Genomic DNA, 19,331 nt, shown 5'->3' with positions numbered 1-19,331 from the left:
CTCTCTCTACCGCCCCTTTTCGCAACATAAGCGCCGCCTCTTGTCGTAGGATTTGGAGGTGGGGCTGTGTCGAGAATAAAGGAGGAAGACGCGGAGGCTTGTCTTTGAATTGTAGCGCATGACCCATGCGAATCGTGTCTAGGACCCATCGATCTTTGGTGATGCATTTCCATCGGTCGAAGTGATGAGAGACTCGACCCCCCAGGACGTTCCGAAGGCCGTCATTGGTTGCTGGTTTGCTTGTTCTTCGTTGACGACGGACCTGAGCCTCGCCGCCTGGAGGCTTGATAGTCCCTGCTTCCACGTGCCGACTGGGACGCTCGTCTGAACCCTTGTGAAGAGTACGAGGGCCTGTTAAATCCACGGTCCCTCGAGGCACCAAAGCGGGAGTTTCCAGAAGCACCTCTGAAGGGGCGAAAAGAGCGAAAATTTCTACCCGTTTGAAGGGCGCCGAGGGACCTAGCAGTATCCGTGTCTTCTTTCATCCCTTTCAGCGCTTCATCAACCTTTTCGCCAAACAGGTGCTCCCCTTCGCATGGCATGTCCAGGACTTTGTACTGTACTTCAGGACGGAAAGTAGTACATTTGAGCCACGCTTGTCGACGAAGCACTACTCCATGGTTGATTTGTTTGAAACCAGACTCTGCTAGGTCAACTGCGATATTAATAGCGTGGTTCGAGGCCTCTTCGCCGTCCCGCACCAGTAACATAGCTGCTTTCCTGTGTTCGTCTGGCAGGTGTTCTAGGATAGGGGCTAATTTGTGCCACATTTCCCTATCATATCGTGACACGATCGCTAAGGAATTGGCTGCTCTTACTGTCGTCGCTCCGACCGAGAGCACCTTCTTTCCAAATGCGTCCTGCCTCCTAGCCTCGCTTTCCGGTGGCGTTGAACATTTTTGCTGGACCCTGGCCTTCCTAGCCGCTGCCGCCGACACCACCGAGTCAGACAGAGGCTGTGATGTTAGACATTTTGGAGTGGACTCCGGAGCTTTAAACTTTTTCTCGATCCGTCCCTTTATGGCTGGTTCCGAGAACGGATGGCGCATCGTCTTGAGACCTTCTTGCCACACGTGGTCAAGGATTGGGATGGCAAATACCGATTTTCTCCTTTGACCCATATGGTCAAAAAGGAAACAGTCTTTCCTCTGCTCCTCAGGAATCAAGCCGAATTCGGAACACGCTTTCCCCATCATTGCATGGAAGGCTCCCACATCATCAGGGGGAGATGGCTGTGTCTGGCTCCTCGTAGACTCCAATTCTACATCCGAATTCCATGTCGGGTCCCTCGACGGTGACAGGGAGATGTCTGACCCCGAGTCATCACGTATAGAGTCGGACTCCGACAACTCACCCTCCTCCTGAGCTCGAGGACGATCTTTCACCGCCTGGGGAGCCGATGGGTGTTTCGTCGACGAGCGAGCCGTACAAGTTTGCTCGTCGACGGAAGGTACAGACAAAAGTGACGATGACGTCCCAGGTTGAGGGAACTGCGTATCCAGCCGCTGTAGTAGCTTCTGAAGAGTATTAAGCACATCCAGAGACAAAACCGTCTGGGGGGTCAGTAACGTGGATGATATAGGTACCATACCCCCGCTCGCACTCGTCGCCGTCGTCGTCGACGTGGAAGGCCGTAAGCCTAAATCCGATGGCTGCAGAACCATGTCACCTTCCCCTTCCGCCGAGCAGGCCGTGTCTGGCTGCAGTAAGACCTCAGGGGGGATCGGGTCATAGACCTCAGGCAGCCAAGCCATAGACTGAGTCTCCGTCGACGAAGGAATCCCAACCGCTGCTGCTTGAACGGTAATAGGCCTCGTCAATGACACCGTGGTCGACGAGCAAGTCGTCGTCGTCGAGCCCTTAGACTTCGTCGTCGATTTCGATGCCGACTTCCCGGCTGAAGCTTCCCGACTCACGGAAGACCTGGGACGGTCCCCTGAGGAGGATTTAGACAGCGCTAGCCTCTCCGTCTTAGATGATGAGGAGGAGGAGGGCTTTTTATGTGATGAGGAGGATCCAGCATGTTTCCCCTTATGCTTGTCCTCAGCGCGAATTTCTGCTGGCCGCACCTTCTTCGATGGAGGCTCCGACTTGCTCCTGGAGGCCGTGGAGCCAACTTCCGAAGCCGGGTAGGCACCCGCTCCGTCATTAAGCCAGTCGACCAGCCTTCTTTTACGGTCCTTAAGGGTTTTTTGGGAGAAACCCTGGCATATCTCACATGTATCCGCCGTGTGGTGCGGGTGGAGACAGTAGATACAGTCCATGTGGCCGTCTCCTTCATAAACCTTTTTGAGGCCACAGGTTGCACATGGGCGAAATAACGCCTTTCCAGACATAATTCTCCAGAATTTGAACTTCGCTTACGCGAAACAGACAAAAAAAAAATAAAAAACAACCTAGTTTTCACTAGTAGTAAACACGAGGATCCCACTACTTTGAAAGACGGTTGAAATCTGAGGGAGCGCGGGGGCGGGGCCTGTATTTATATCATGACGTCCTGACGGCACGGGCACGCATGATACAAAACGAGGTGGATAGGACGCATAAGCGTCGAAAAAGTTTTCCTACGGGAAAGGGTATATATAATGTACCGGGGATTCCCAGCCTGACGACGGGGAATATTCAAAGCATGTGAATCCATGAAAGATCCAATGCTGGAGAAAGTATTCTTCCTTTAAAGCAAGGTAATCATTACGGGCAGGGATATTTGGTTTTTTGGGTCAGATGAGTTTTAGAATTGCTGTCTATTAATCTATCTTGCATGTTTGTAATTTTAGGCCTTCATTTTGAAGGGTCTGACGCTTCAGTTAAATAGGAGCTGGGATTGTGTTTAACAAACGGTAGAACAGTGAACGTCTATTATTGTATCGCGTGAAATGTCTTACGCAGTAGTGTTGTGATCAAGTACTGAATGGTTTAGGCTCCTGCAGGGGCTTGTCCCCTCTTGTAGATTTATGTTATGCATGCACTAGATTGAAAACAACTTAAAGTAACTAGATGAAAGCACAGTGGTTGGATATTTGTGTATGCATTTAGACTTGATTTAACACAGATTATTCACGCTTTGTAATAAAATAAAGCATATACACTATGGTTAGAGGGCTTCGCAGTGGCAGAAAGTCAAATGGTAGCGTTGCCACGGCTCCATTAGATTCTGCCGTAATGAGTCAAATGCAAGGTTCAAGTGAATCTCAGCGGGTCGTGTCGCCTGTTGTTTAACCGGCTTTGGCAGTTTCTTTGGGCAACGTGGCAAACGATGCCTCGCTCTCTGACTCAATGACCCCCTTTGATGTTTGGAACCCTTTACCCAAAATTGTCTGTGCCCAGGTATATCAATACAGGCCTGATTTAGATGTACCTGTAAGTTATGCCCTGCATGAATTGAATGCGATAGGTGACGATGAGGAAAGGGAATTCAATATTTCCATAACCTCTCCAAACAGATCCCGGTTGGATACTAAGCAAGAAGAACAATTTAAAAATCAGATATCAGATATTTCCATGATGGCCCCTGCCATACAGGCGGAGCTGGGGAAGCATATCAGACTATCATTAGGTCCTGGATATGGAGAATCAAGGTATAGCGGGGACAGTTGTATCAAGTAGAAAGAAGAACGTATAGGAAGAAACTACAAGCATTTCTTGACAAAAAAACTAAAAATCAATCTCCTAAGAAAATGATTGCCCATAGTGCTAACGTACATAATATTTGTAATATCTCCAAAATAGATGAATTGTTGGACTTAAACCAGCTTAATGATGAAAGCAAATCATTGTCGGAGTGATAAAATGATGTGCAACAGAATATGCCTAAAGTAGCTTCACTATCTGATGGCAAAAAGGCACTGGGAAAAGCAGTGATGGGTCGGAATCACCCACAAAGGATAAACTCATGGCATTGAACCACTTCCAAAAGAAGAAAGAAGTACTTTCGAATTTGTATGCACACACTGGTAAAGAAATGGATAAACCCGCAACTGAGCTGGCTATGCATATAATTGGGGCTCCTAAGGCTGCAGAGGGTGTAGTCCCTACAGGGAGTGGGCACCCAATCGCAAATGGAAATAACACTGCCTTGCCTAAATTAAAGGACTACGATAGCAGTGATAATGGCTTTGTAAAGAATGGTGCTCCTCAAAATTCAAATGGTTTAGCTCCTATTGATAACTCTGAAGCCGACATTAACCATGTACTGACGCCAGATCTGCCAAATATTATGGGGTGGGAGAGTGATCCAGCAATACATGGTAGGTCCAGAAATCGGACCTATATGCTAAATGCATTTACATTAATTCCATTTTTAAGAACTCTCAGATCTTATGATATGGACTGGGTAATTTTGGCGGTAAATAAAAATAATAGCATGACATGTCAGTTTCACTCATACATAATCATGAAGCTGATATGGGAGCAAAGAAATATGACCCCGTATATATTTAAATCAATCTAGGAGGCCTCTATATTCGTTCAGATTCAGGTAGCGCCTATGATTGAAATTGGCAGCGCACCTATTAATGCCGGTCAACCTTCAGTTGCTAATGAAGAACTGTTAAAGCAATTCAAGGCATTTGCCTCTGCTATTAAGGATCTAACATGGCTTGAGCCTCTCATGAGCAGCTTATCAGTACATAAAAAATCGAGTCCAGTAGCCTAGCCTACATTTGCTTACCTTGAATAAGTGGAATGTTTGTGGTTTTAAGAACTTTCAAGCATGGCTTAATTCAACTCCTGCAGGTGACAAACCCTCTATCTTCTTACTGCAGGAGACTATGAAAACCCAGAACTTTAGTGTTGAGGGTTATGACTCATTTACACAACCTGCCTCGAAAGGCCTTGCAGGCAGACCATCAGGAGGGCTTGCCATTATGGCTAATAACAACATAAGGGCGTCAACTACCATGATTTATGGCGTTGATGACGTACTAGTGGTTGAAGTAGTTATGCATGGTGAGCCTAAAACAGATTTTCTGATTGTATCTATTTATTGGAATCCTGCAGAGGACTCACAATTGCACATGTTCGCCCAGCTGGATGCTATTCTGGAACAGGCAGTCATTCGCAATCCGGATTACAAAATAGTATTCGGGGTGACTTTAATTCTGCTTATTGTGAACCTAACACGCCAATTTTAATGCAACTGATAACTGTGACACAAGCTTGTGTAAAAGAGGACGAGCATGAGTCAAATATTTTCTAGAGTGGGTCCTCCAGCTAGTGAAAGCAGACCCTAATAGCTGCAAATACACTTGGTCCAGTGGGCAAGCTAAATCGTATATTGATTACTTCTTCCTTTCAACAAAGTTATTTCATGATTGTGATCAAATATCAGTTATAAATCCATCCCTGGGCGATCACATGTTAATAAAACTGACTGTGGGTTTGCCGCATGGCTTGTATAATAAGGACTGAGAACTTGCATCGTTAGAGCCGGAATGACATTCAATATCAGTGTGTTGCACCCCGAAGCTCTGTCGTACGCTTATTTATAGGATCAGTATAGAAACTAGGCTTATAACTGATGGCTCATGGAATGGCCTAAATGCTTGCCAGATAGAGGAAGAGAATGATGCCATCATCAAATACCATCTATATAAACTTGCCAACGAGAAAATCACAATGGGTCAAGTATTAAACCACATACATATTTATAACTCGAAAGTTGCTAATTTAAAAAGACAGAAGAATGTAAAATTAAGGGAGTTGAAAAAAAGGAGTTTCGACTTTGACTACATATATAAGTCTTAAAAAACAAATCTGTCAAACCTATAGAAATAAGATGAAAACTATAAAGACAGAGTTACATATTGCTGACAATCAGCCTATCATCTACAAGTTGACTAAACATAATTCTTGGAATGTGTGGGCAGTATTGAGAAGTATTATGGCTGATACTCAGGCCTCCATGCACCCATCCATCTCTGCTGATGTATGGTCTAAATACATAGCCTTGAAATATCAAATTCCGATTTAGCACTCAAATGTGGAATTTGAGATCTCTTCCGTCTTAAACATGGGGTCTTGCCCTTGGTCTCAGATGGAAATTGTATGGGCGATATCTAAGCTTAAAAGTTCCAAGGCAGCTGGTCGGACGGGATTACACCTTGTGTCTTAAAAACTGACCCGGATTTCTGGGGAGCTATCCTTAAACTCAAATTTAACTATACTTTTTAATCAACATCAATTCCAGTATCTTGCCGCTCTGCCATTATCATTCCAATATACAAAAAGGGAAATCCCATAGATCCGGGTAATTTTAGACCAATCGCATTAATGGATGCATCATCTAAGGTCTTCTCTTTATTGATATTAAAGGGTTTGCAACAACACATTCTACAGCATGATATTCTCTCACAATACCAAGTAGGGTTTCGCAAACAGATGGGTTGCAAATTGAATGCAACTATTTTAGCACACATACTGGAGAAAACCAAACGTTCTAACTGCGGGCCTGTTTACATGGCCGCCCTGGATATGACGGTGGAATTTGACAGTATAATTCGGAATCTCCTATGGAAGAAAATGTTTACTTTAGGAATTCCCTTGCACTTAATTGCTATAATTGCTATGCTACATACCGAAAAAAACTATAGGGTTAGACTTAATCAGGAGGGAGTGCTCTCTGATCCAATACCTAGCTATGCTGGTGTTAAACAGGGGTGCAATTTAGCAGCAGTCTTGTTTAACTTGTACATGTGCAATTTAAATGAGGTATGGAATCAGGAGAACATCTTTCTTGTTAGATTGGGCAAGTTAAAATTAAATTGGATGGCCTTCGCGAATGATTTCGTTTTTTTTTTTATAGGACACCTTTTGAGCTGCAAAATAAATAAAATATTTTTGCTCAATTCGCAAGCAAGTTTATTCTACAGCCAAATCCCTCAAAATCGCACATTATGATTTTTGCAAAAAGGAGAAAAAAGGATCAGGTTCGAGTGGACGATCGCAGGCACATAATTTGATTGCGCTATAACCCTGCATTGTCTGGTGTATATTTTTAAATGATACTGCTTCGACAGTGATGTGGAAAAACGCGCTTAACCTTAAAATGAAACCCTTGATTAATCAGATGAAGCTGATTTATTTAAAGTATTGTAAATTCTCACTTCTCACTCTGATTGAATTTTATATCCTGAAGGTTGAGGCTGTAATTCTGTATGGCCTGGATATGTGCCTAGTATAGTAGACATAGGCGCTATCCTTGATAAATTGCAGGGTAAACTATAGAAATATGCATTGGGTCTCGCACAATCATTACCAAACTCCATACTGTGTCATGAACTTGGGATGTCATCACTCTCATCAAAGTGGCAATGGAGATTGATGAGTAACTACGCCAAGATAAACCCGTCTAGGAACTCAACGTATGAGGGCCTATGTCAGATGATTCTTGCCTCCAATCCTGCGTCAATAGTCAGATTTTCTGTAAGAATAGAGAAACTCTTACTAAGGATAAATGTAACACCAAAAGATTTGGGTGCTCGCCTGCCATGTGTGAAGAGGCAGCATCAGGACTATAAGTGGTGTATGATAACAGAGAAAAACAATAGGTATAAATTGTACAAAGAATACGCTAAATTTGTGAGGAAAAGAGGAAATAGATCACCTTATCTCATTAAGTTTCAGTGTGAGAAGGGTAGAATGTTGTATATGCGATTTAAACTGAATCAGTTTGTAACTATGAGACGAATACAATACTGGCAGCACGATGTAGTAATTAATAACACGGGCTTGTGTCGATTTTGTACTGTTATGAAAGAACAAGAAACCTTAAAACACGACCATGTTCTGCCTGTATTTTGAGAACATTCGTATGAATGTGTTCGACAAATTGATTGTAAGCAAATCTTGTTTCTCCAGAGAATGATTATGGATAAGATGCATGTGGGGGCACAATTCTGCATTGGTCTTAGCTCCGACACATCTACTGGTAGTAATTAACGAGAAATTATTAGAAATTAGGAATGGTTAGACTTACTAAGGCAACCATCAAATTAGGATCTATTCTGTTTGGCTTCAGAATTTCGTTTTTGGTGTTTGTTTGATGTTTGATTGTGATTTGAAATGCTTATGACTTTGCATGAAAATGTATTGGTCTTTGTACATAGCCCAAAAATTAAAACAACACACGGTTAATGGTACTATCTTCGCAAATCCATCCAAATGATGGAATTGGAAAGTCAATAGATGAATCGTTTTATGCTGTTTTTAGAGCTGTTTTATACCCTTTTTCCTGAATAAAATATAGTTTTTAGAATTGTCAAGTAGGTAGATATGGAAAATGAAGTAAAAGATTGTTTTTAGTGTTTTATTGTTTTATTTCAGAAATGTAAATTTGTAGTTTATACATCCTCGTCAAATGTATATGTTTTTATGTTTTTATCAACTTCGTTTACGTTTAAAGTGTTTAATGATTGTTGATGTGATAATCCTACGCAATTTGTAAATGTTCATTGTATAAACCATACACCAAAAAAAGGAAGACTTTTGAAAATAAAAGTCAGAGCAAACCTATTGGCACGCAGATGCCCTTTCCTGTGAGCAGAGCAGACAGTCTTGTGGTCGCTGCTGCTCCTTCCTTCTATTTTGCTCTAGTAGTGGTGAACCCAGTTTATCTCTGTTTTGAATTTGTAAAATGCACATGATTTTCCCAGTATGATATTGTTCATCCTGCCTTAAAAGGTACCCACAGTTTGATGTTTTACCTCACTGAAACCAGATCTTCTCAAATGGACAGTCTCTACTGCATTGGCAATGTGACAGACAGGGATCCTCATCGTGCCACCTCTGGGCCCAGCAATGCACTGCAGGGGACAGCAGCCAGCCCTCTTAGCTTCCACACTACACACCTTAAGGTTCATGCTGAGCACCCCGTCATATAGCCCCTTCCTTCTGACTTTTTTCCACATTGAGGATTCAATGGGATAATGACTTTGATAATCTACATTACTTTGAATTACAGTAAATGTGAAGGGTTAAAGTGTTACAACCATTGCATGACCCTAGTGCTGTGATTGGTAGCTTATACAAATGTTCAGTCTGTCACGTAGTACTTTAGCTTATCGATGGCCCATATGAGCACTAAGTACTCCACCTCTATAGCCACAGATCCACTCTTGAGGTGTCTGCTTGTAAAATGAAGTAGTGTTTAATTTCTGGGATGAATAGGAGTGTGGGCTTGCACAGGTGATCCTTCAACTGCTTAAATGCCTCAACCAGAGCGTTGATCCACTGCTTTCTGTTGGTATTTGCTCCTTTCCGTTGATGAGCGAGTAGGCGAATTGACGTTGAAATATTTGGATAAATTCACCTGTAGAAGGACAGCTGGCTGGGTACCATTTAATCTAAAAAAAATCAATCTTTGGGTCACTTGATAGAAATCGCTCATATGTTCCAAGCTTGACTGGGTATAGATAGCTGTATCAACTCAGTATGCTCTGGCACATACTTGCTGTGTTTGTAACATACAGTCACTGACCATAAGCAACATAGCCATTGTGCCATGAAGACCAATGGGTAATAGACTAAATTAGAATGAACCCATAAATAAACCCTGCCTTTGAAGATCGTTTATCTATCCTCCCAGTCAAGGATACCCATGCAATGATGAAGAGGATAGATGATAAGGGGTAGCATTGTTGTTTGCCTCTTGATAATTTAAATGAAGTATACATTGTCTGTCCTGACTTGATCTGTTTGGTCCTTATACAAAGTGTTAACCCAAGCCATGCATTTGTCATGAAAGCCAAACACTTTGAGTAACCTTGTCAAAAAACAACCAATCAGCTCTATAGAAGGCCTTTTCAGCATCAATAGAAATTGAAGTTGGCCCGCCCTCCATATCATTAGCTATATCAATCTGTGAGCCAGGCTCCTGAAATGATCTGCAGACAATCTGTGTGCTATGAAGTCCACTTGATCTGCGGGTATTAGGTGACTTACTGAATATTGAATTTCACACCTGATCAGCTAGAATATTAGTGAAAATGTGTAGATACGTACTAAGGAGCAACATTGGTCGGTAGCTTCTCCAAATCCTCAACAGTTCCTAGATACACCTTATATCATTGGCTCTCAAACTATAAGGCCTTTCATTATACGGCCCTCTATCATTGGTTGACAAGCTTGTACCCTTCTGGAACATTTCGGCTCACTAGCAGCATGTAGGCTGGTACCCCAGGGGTCAATGGGTGGACTTGACTGTGTCTGTTATGTTATGTTATGTTATGTTATATGAACTTGATAAAGCGCACGTACACCCAAGGGCATCTTGGCACTTACGTGTGAGTGAGAGAATTTTAATATCACAGATTCAACAAATCTAAAACAACGTAGTTTTCAGTAATCTGCGGAAGGTCCACAGTCTCTCCATCCAATTAGCCCAACATTTCTCATTGCTCATGCATTCTGCCATAAAGATTGTCTTTGAACTTGGCCTTGTAGTAGCTTCTTGTTCCTGGGAATACATGGGATTGTGAGCACACGCTATCTCCAGTCTGGTGCTGCATGCCCACCTTCTGTTTTCATCCACAGCTCACGTGACATGAGACCGTTTTCTGGCCCAAATTATAGCTTTTAATTGTCTTAAATGAAGAAACTTGGCATCCATGGTGTTCTTTCTCGGTACCTTGGTTCCGCTTCCCACAATTACTGCCTTTAAGAATAGATAACCAGGCCTTGGCTGCTTCAGCCTTTGATACCAGGCCAGAAAGCCCTTCTCGGTCTTTCTTCAATCTTCAGCCATTTCTTTGCTGCAACACACTCACAGCTATTAATCCTTCTTTCTAAGTGGGTTTAAACTTACTAAATGTGTGACCTCGAATGTCCAGAATTCTATATAAATGGTGGTAGCGCCTGGAGTCTATTCACTACGTATAGCCAACCCTTATGATTACTTAGTCTACTTGCGCTGCTGCATCTGTCCAATTTATAAAATGGTTGCATTTTCTGCAGTGCTCTTCATGCATGCAATCTTCTTTCCGCATATGAAAGCTTACTTGATTCTTTACTTTGTCATCAGATTCTATAAGGTTTATACATCTTCTTCTTCGACCACTCTTCTCAGTGTGTCGCGCTCATTTCTTGTGACATCACCAGCCTCTCTTTCTCTTATCTTCATATCCCTTCGGGGTCTTCTTCCAGGAGATTATCCTCTCTACGGGAGTACATCATATAGGGTCTTCTTAATGGATACTTTTTCTCGAAGACTCTCCGTGGAATAGACACAATCACTGGCGTTGTGCATGTCGCAACTTTTGGCTTCCAACATATAGGAAGGATGGGGGTGCGACTCCCTGCAGAGGCATTCAGCTGCTGCTCTGCAGGTCTTTTCCTTCTTTTAAGATGAGCGAAATGTAGGCATGGTGCATGGTACCCGGAAGATTTCCTTGTTCTAGAAATGTGCTGTATTAATTTGTCAAATGAGGAACTAGGGCTTTGTTGGTTCATTTATAATATTTATGGGGAACCCACATGGGCCTGGTACTTTCATATTAAAGAGCAGATGGACATGACGACTTCTGAAATTGCGAGGACCATACGTTCCACTAGGTCCTGGGGCAATTTAGCCAGTCGTGTTTTATCTAAGAACGTTTGACAAGCCTGTTGGTCAGAGGTTCCTTCTGAAGTGTATAACGATGAGTAGTAGATTACAAATGCCTTACTAATTTTCTTTGGTTCAGTCACTGTTGCTATTGTCTCTTCAGTTACCGCTGGGATGAGTTTGGATAATTGCTTCCTCTTAATGCAGTGTGCCAATAAGCTTACTAATTTATTTCTGTGCTCTTTAAATTACCAGCCATCCTCCTTGTGTAAAGGAGAGATTTTTTTCTATATATCATATTGAAGCCATGTTTGGCTTCATTCAATGATTGCGAAGTAATAAAAGAGGGCAAGTTCCTATAACATTCCTTAAAGATGTTTTATCCGTGCTTCTAAGGCAGTCAGTCAATGTTTGTCTTTTGTTTAACCCTTGAACCTTTTTTGATTATTCCTCCCTTCGGTGTAGCCTTATCCCATGAGAGGAGATGTCAGTCTTGTGATTTCTGCTGCTCCTTGTATCTCCTTCCTTCTCATTTGCCCTAATATAGGTGAATACAGTTTCTCTCTGTTTCCTAGCTGTAAGTGGCACAACATACATTTTATCTGTATGTCCCACGATGTTGTTAAAATCCATATAGTCTTGTATATTTTTTTGAAGGAGCTCTGTCTGTTTTCATGTCATATAGTATAGGGGTGAATGTTCACCCAGAATGTACAGCCATTATCTCTGCACCCAAAATTCTGATTAACACTGGGAATTGTCAGTAATTGGCATAACCAGAACCTGAGCATCCAAGAGGTATGGGTATGCTCATTAGATATTATTATGGCATCAATTTTGGAGAAAGTGCAGTGTTGAGCTAAGTGAAAGGGGAATTCTCTAGAATTTGTGTGCAAGATTCTCCAGGTGTTTAGTAGCAAGAATGACAGCATCATTCTTTGGAAAGCAGTTATCGTTGGGGAAGAGAGGCTTTTGGGCATCTCAAACTATCGAAGATGAGATCTAGGGCCTCATTCTAATCACCCCCTAAAATCATTTGACATATTTGATGTGGTTGTAATTGCAACTGTATCAGTTAAAAGACAATGGATCTCCATTGTTGGTCCATAACGGACATTAATCAAAGGTCCTGGCCTGCCATCTCATTTCATTTAGTACTCACCCTCACCCTCTCAGCTTTTTCTTTTTTTGTTCCCATCCACACTTCTCTCTCCTCGACCATCTCCTACTCAATCCCTCTTTTCCATTGTCTCTGAAAAACAGGTTATGCCGTAGCCTCCCTTCTCCTCGCTTCTTCTTTCTGTTTAAATTATTTATTCATTCATTTATTTGTGATTTGGCTTTGCATAAAACCTTTTCAACCATCAATAGCATCACATAATTTAACTTCCAAAATATAAAACAGTGCAAAAGATTATAAACATTTAAAAAATATTATAAAAGTTTACGCTTGTAAGATTTTCAATTCGTGCTGACACGAATTGAAAAATGGTTGTCAAACTGTTACCAATATAAAAACTGTTACAAATCCCTCCTGTTAAAAACAAAGGAAGCATAGAGCTTCATACCACTAAAAACTATCTTTTAAATTGAAATGCTTTAAAATTCTGAGCTCTGCCAAAACGCTTTTGGTGTGCGCATCACCGCAAACGATAGCCCACCAATCTTTTGCTATGTAGCTACGATATTGAACAGAAAACAACAAAAAAATTCCCAAGTGCACGCTTCTCAGATGGGAGCGCGCAGGGCAGCCCTTCACCAAATGTTGTAGCTATTCACTAGTCGACTGCTCTTCACTAAATCGACAAAAACGTGCAGTACTGTCCAAATTGAGGCGAGGCCCCAAAACGTCCTTTCTAGGATAGAGATTCAATCATACTCTTAATAACTGGTGTGGTCAGGTGGCATTTGGGAAGCGCTTTAAATAATTGGGTAGTACATGAAAAGGTTTCATTTCTCGATTAAAATGTTGCATTCCCACCCTGTGTCCATCCAATCCTTCAACCATCATTTTTGCTTCAATGCACGAGGTTCTCAATTAACAATTCCTTAATTTTGAGGCAGCACTCCTCCGACTCCATTAACAATTTCTCTTATTTAATAGAGAGAGATACATTTAAAAAACAGAAGAGTGAATTTCTCTCTGGCACCAGACATTTCCACTGAAACATGGCCTGTAGGGATAACAAGCCTAATTCCAAACGGATGCATGGTTTCAGAACCGCCTTGTTTAACCTCAGGACTTTTCTCCAAAATGGTCCCTCTAGGATCACCCATATTTTGGAAGGGGGTGTAAGAACGATCTCAGCACCATATGTAATGGTGGGCACCACTTTCAATTTATAAAACTGTACTAAAGGGACACGAAAATGTACCAAATGTATTATTCAGCCAGATGCCTTGGGCGGCTCAAACAGCTACCTTATGGTTCAGGAGGGCCCAACGTGACACACTATTACTATTGCTCGTCAGGCAAAAACCCAGGTGTATGAACGAGGGGACCCTCTCCAAGACAATGTTTTTATAATCCCAATTAAAACCTATGTGCTGTTTTTTCTTACAGAACACAAAAGCATCAACTTTGATGTTGCTACATTTACCATCATCTTGTTCTCTTCTGCGTAATTGCTCGAGGCGGATAGCTAGCATTGCAGGTCCACCGGAGTCTGGGTCAGCAGGACTAAATCGTCTGTGTAGAATAGCCAGCCCACTGCTGAACCAGCAATTTACAGTGGGAAGGATCTAACATTAGATCAAGTCACGACCAAATCTGAAAGGAAAAGGTTTAATAATACTAGCGCTAAAATGCACCCTTGCTTAAATCCCGGTATATCTTACGCTCACGGAGGAGTCTGAGTAAAGATCCCTTAGTACCTCAATCAAACACAATAGACAGTTCCATTCTAAGAGATTTTTCCAAAGCAGTGGACGGTTTATGCTGTCAAATGCGAGTGCAGAATCAATAAATGCACAATAGCTAGCCGAACCGTCGCTAATGGCTCTTCCTTTGAAAAAGTTCAGAATGAAACTGTTTAATGCTGTGCCCAGTCCCATTCGTTCAACTGGTTTAATACGAGCAAAGCAAAATAATTCCGGCCACATATAGTAATGCTACTCGCCAGTAATTGTTTGGGTCAAGCCCCCCCCCCCCTTTTTAAAAATAGCAACCACCACAGCCATCTTCGGAGAGGTGGGCAGCTATCCGTTTCTCGGTAGCGGCACATGAATTGCATACAGGGCATCTGCCCACTGGTCTGGACATTTTTTAAGAAGCATCTTTGACAAGCCGTCAGAGCCCGGGCGGTAGGAACACTTTGTGCTTTTCTTTATCAGCTGAAGAGAAGGATAGATGCCAGCTTGAAACATGGACAGGGTTGTTCCAATTACTCAACCTAGGCCCTTTTGCAAAGGTCTTCTGGAAATAAGTAATCCAAATCCCCTGCGTCGTGGGGTTTATTTGGAAAGCTAACTGAGGAGCCTGGAGTTTTCTTATAAGTGCCCAAAAATCCAGTGAACGATTCGCTGCAAGAGCTTTCAGCATTTCTTCAGCATCTGTGCGCAGTAACTGCACTTTATAAGACCATAACCAGTTTTTGCACTTGAGTTTTAATTTTGTAATTGTTCCTCTTCACTCGAGAGAGTTAGACTTCGCAAGGGTCCTAATATTCTGATGCAAAATGCTTTTCCTAGATTTAACCTTAAATGGAATCTATGCAGGGCTGAAGTCGAGGGTACACGCGGGTTGAGAAGGTGGACTCAGTCTCCCTCAGCAAAAATGAGGAACATTGACAGGCCGATTAATGGAATTAATGTGTGCTGAAATTTTTGGCGCAAGCGTGCGAAAGCGTGCGAATCGCAGTGCCAGTGCGAAAATTGCAGCGAAACCCGCGCACAGCGATTCATGGAAGTCCGTGTGCGTGTAACTCCCAGGATGTGCGCCAAAATTCTGCGTGGCGCACGCTGGCGCACACGTCTCCAAACAGCGTGGGCTACGCGCACAGCGAAATCGCACATAGCGCGGCGCACACAACAAAAGTAGGAGGAACAGGGGGCGTGACACGCAGAATGGGGAACAATGCGTTAAAATGTGAGCGTCACGGGGAAGTACAGGAGGCAAATGCGCGGAACGCCCACAAGCACATTCAAAACACGTATTCATGGATTCGAACGGGGCTAACGCGTGCGCCAAAAAAGACGCGTTAATCCGGAAACACGTACGCCAGCAGGAAGCAGGCATACGTGGACCGGCGCAGCATAAAAGTGCACGCAAACCACAAACAAGCTCAGACACCAGGACGAATATACCGTTCCTAGCAGCAGTGGTCGTGGGATACCGCAGGAGGAGGATAGTCAGGCCCAGAATTTTTACACCCAGGACCAGCCTTTTTGGGATGCCTGATGACCAGGTGTATGGGAGGTACAGGTTTCCACCTCACATAATACTCGACCTGGTGAGTGAGTGGGAGGATGACCTCACATCACCCACCCTGTGCTCCCAAGCACTCAGCCCCCTGGAGAAGGTCCTCAATGTACTGCACTTCTTGGCCACGGATCATTTCAGCGGACAAGTGCTATAGTGGGGGGGGGGGGGTGTCACAGGCCACGCAGTCACGCTGCCTACACCAGGTCTTGGCCTTCATGACTGCACGCCCATCAGTCCGCAGGCACATATACCTGCCCAGAACACCTGCAGAAAGGAAGGCTGCTGTCCAGGATTTCTATGGGGTGGCACAATTCCCCAAAGTCCTAGGTGCCATTGATTGCACCCATGTGGCTCTACGTCCCCCCAGGGCATCAGAGGACATCTATAGAAACCGAAAGCACTGGCATTCCATCAATGTACAGGTAGTATGTGATGCCAAGGGAATCATCACCTCAGTATATGCCAACTATCCAGGGTCCACGCACAACAGTTTTATTTACAGAATGTCAACCCTAAACCGGGACCTAGAAGCTGGGCGGCATGGCGATACATGGCTGCTCGGTGAGTATAAATGCCACAGCACATGCATGCATGTCAGATACTGAGTAATGTCACAACCCCACTAATGATACCCATCACCACCTCCCCAGGGGACAGTGCCTACCCTCTGAGCACCCACATGGTGACGCCAGTTCGGAACCCCACCACGCCACCCGAGGTAAGATACAACACAGCCCACATTGCAACCCGTGGCATAGTGGAGCACACATTCGGAGTGCTCAAGTCACGCTTTCGCTCCCTTGACCGTTCTGGCGTGTAGCTGTTATACACTCCCCCAGTAGTGTGCAGGATCATAGTGGCAGCATGTGTCCTGAACAACGTTGCAACACGCCGGGGCCTGCCGGTGGACATGGTGGTGCCCCCACATCCCCAACAACATGCACAGCCGCTGCGCATGGGAGGGGAAAAGGCATGGGGTGAGGCAGCCCGTACGCAGCTGGTGGCTAATTACTTCACCTAAAATCACACCCCTGTGGAGTGCACACAGCCCTGGCACATACCAGCTGACAATCAATGATGATGACATAAGGGACAGTCAACTGTCACAACCATACCAGCCTGAGATTGGTCACCTGGAAGTGTTACATTGTGTGCATCCCTACCTACACAAACACCACCAATGCTGTGTCATCAAAAGACACACTTCTATGCTGCTAAATTCATTACCCCCTTGCAAAATACAACATGGCAACAGTGCCATGTCACCCAACCCCTCCCCAGCACCGCCACTCAACACACCATGGCATGTCATGCTATGTGAGAGTAAACGAAGCAATCCCCAAAACTTGACACAAGTGTCCCTAATGGAAACTGGCCACACACAATATGCTCCCAGTAATGTAGAACTAACAACACACATGACCAAATACTTACCAACAATACAATGCAGCTACACAATCTCAAACGTAGCAAAAACATGACAGTACTAAGTTAAAGTAGTGGTAGTCTTACAACCTGATTATGCCAGCACATCGACCCCTTCCAACTGTACAGTGTTGCTGCCACGCAAATGTGTAAGTGCTCTGCTTAAAACATGAACTCCATCTCCAAAGTAGACGGCCTTGTGAAGACATGAGGAATGAACCAGCAAATTGGGAGGAAGACATGGATGCACAGGCACATATCAATACACCATGTAGTGTACAATACAACAACAATATCCACTAGGAATGTATACACAGTATTGCCTACAGACTGACCACACAGCTCATGGGAGTCCAACGTCACTGTGTAATTCACTGTCACTTGGGCACACCCTTTGCAAGCCCATGGAAACGGGAAGCAGGAGGGGTGTGTTTCTCACGAACCGAAGCATCTAACCCAAACTCAGGACAAGCCTGCATGTGCCCAGCCGGAATACAGTGGATGCCCACGGGAGCCACACAAGGCAACACACTGTAAAAAAAAATCAAAAATCAAAAATGTCCATGTGGGGACCATGTCGGGGCCGGGTGGGGGGGGGCATCCAGGAGGTCCGAGGACAGGGTGCGCACCAACAGCCACCTGTGTGGATGTTGGAAAAAAGAAACACCTCCATGGGCTCATGGCCTGCACGGCTATGCCATTGTGGGAGAACTGCTGCTGTCGCTCTCATCACCCTCTGCTGCTGCATCAGGAGGTGGTGGTGCTATAGGAGGCAGCCCACGCAAAGCCCTGGTATGGTCCTCCATGGCAGCAAGCACGCTGGTGTGGAAGGTCTTGTTCTGGAGGATTATAGTGCGGAGATCCCCATGCAGCAACTGACGTGATGCCCGGATATCCTCCCGAGTTGCCTGCATCTCAGCTGAGAGCGAACGTGTGAGCCGCTCCAGCTGCTGTTCTGTCCTCAAGTTAAAGGAAGCCTCAAGGTCAACAAGAGTCTCCCTGAGGTGATGGAGTTCTACCCTCAGGGCTTCCCTGTGGCCCTGGGACTCTATTGATATCGATTGGCGTAGAGTCTCCAGTGCCGCCCGTCGGTCCATGTTGGACGCCAACATGTCTTCCCTGTGTGATTGGCAAATGGAGTCTGTTGCCTGCTGTAGTTGCTCCATATTCCTTTCAGGGGGACAATGAAAGTGGCCACCCTCTCCATTGCTTGAGCCATCATCTCAACTGATGCTGCCTGTTGGGTTGCCATACTGTACATGGATTGTTCCCATACGGTATTGCCTGGTGGCGTACGGCCACCGCGTCGACGGGCACCACACCTGTTTGGGGCAAGGCGATCTGCGCCTTGCTGTGCCGGCACTGCCTGAGGCTGCAGGACTGCATTCCCCCTCTGATCTGCTGGCCCAGGAACAGGATCAGATGTTGTTGAGTGTGACCCTGCATCCGTAACCGCCAAAGGCGGACTTACCAACACTGACATCCCCATGGAGGGTTCTACCCCTGGTGCAGGTGGGTTGGACAGAACAGAATCCCTGCCAGAAACACTTACCTGCGACGGCACATAGGTCTCATCATCCGAATCAGCACCTGAATAGAGGTCTGGGGAGGTTCACCCAGAGACACCCCTGGACAGAATGGTCTGCAGCAAGATTGGGTTCTCACCCACCCCCACACCACGTCCCCCACTGGTGCCCGGTCGTGCCTGAGATTCCTCCTGGGTCTGCACCATCTCCTCAACCTCAACAGCATCAAGTGCGTCATCCCCTGCAAAAACATGAAAGACAAAAAATGGAAACAGGCATTAGCACCATAGCACACAAATAGGCCTGACAAGCTACAGAACCAGTACATGATTTACACATGTCCCACATGACTATAACCCTCCCATGCATGCAGTGTCACTGAGCTGGAAGGGGAGGCAAAAGGCAGACACTGATGACA

This window comes from Ambystoma mexicanum, chromosome 3q, assembly GCF_040938575.1.
Source record: "Ambystoma mexicanum isolate Mex_15411 chromosome 3q, UKY_AmexF1_1, whole genome shotgun sequence".
NCBI classification, from domain to species: Eukaryota; Metazoa; Chordata; class Amphibia; order Caudata; family Ambystomatidae; genus Ambystoma; species Ambystoma mexicanum.
The sequence above is the reverse complement of the archived record's forward strand: the minus strand, read 5'-3'. Positions refer to the sequence as shown.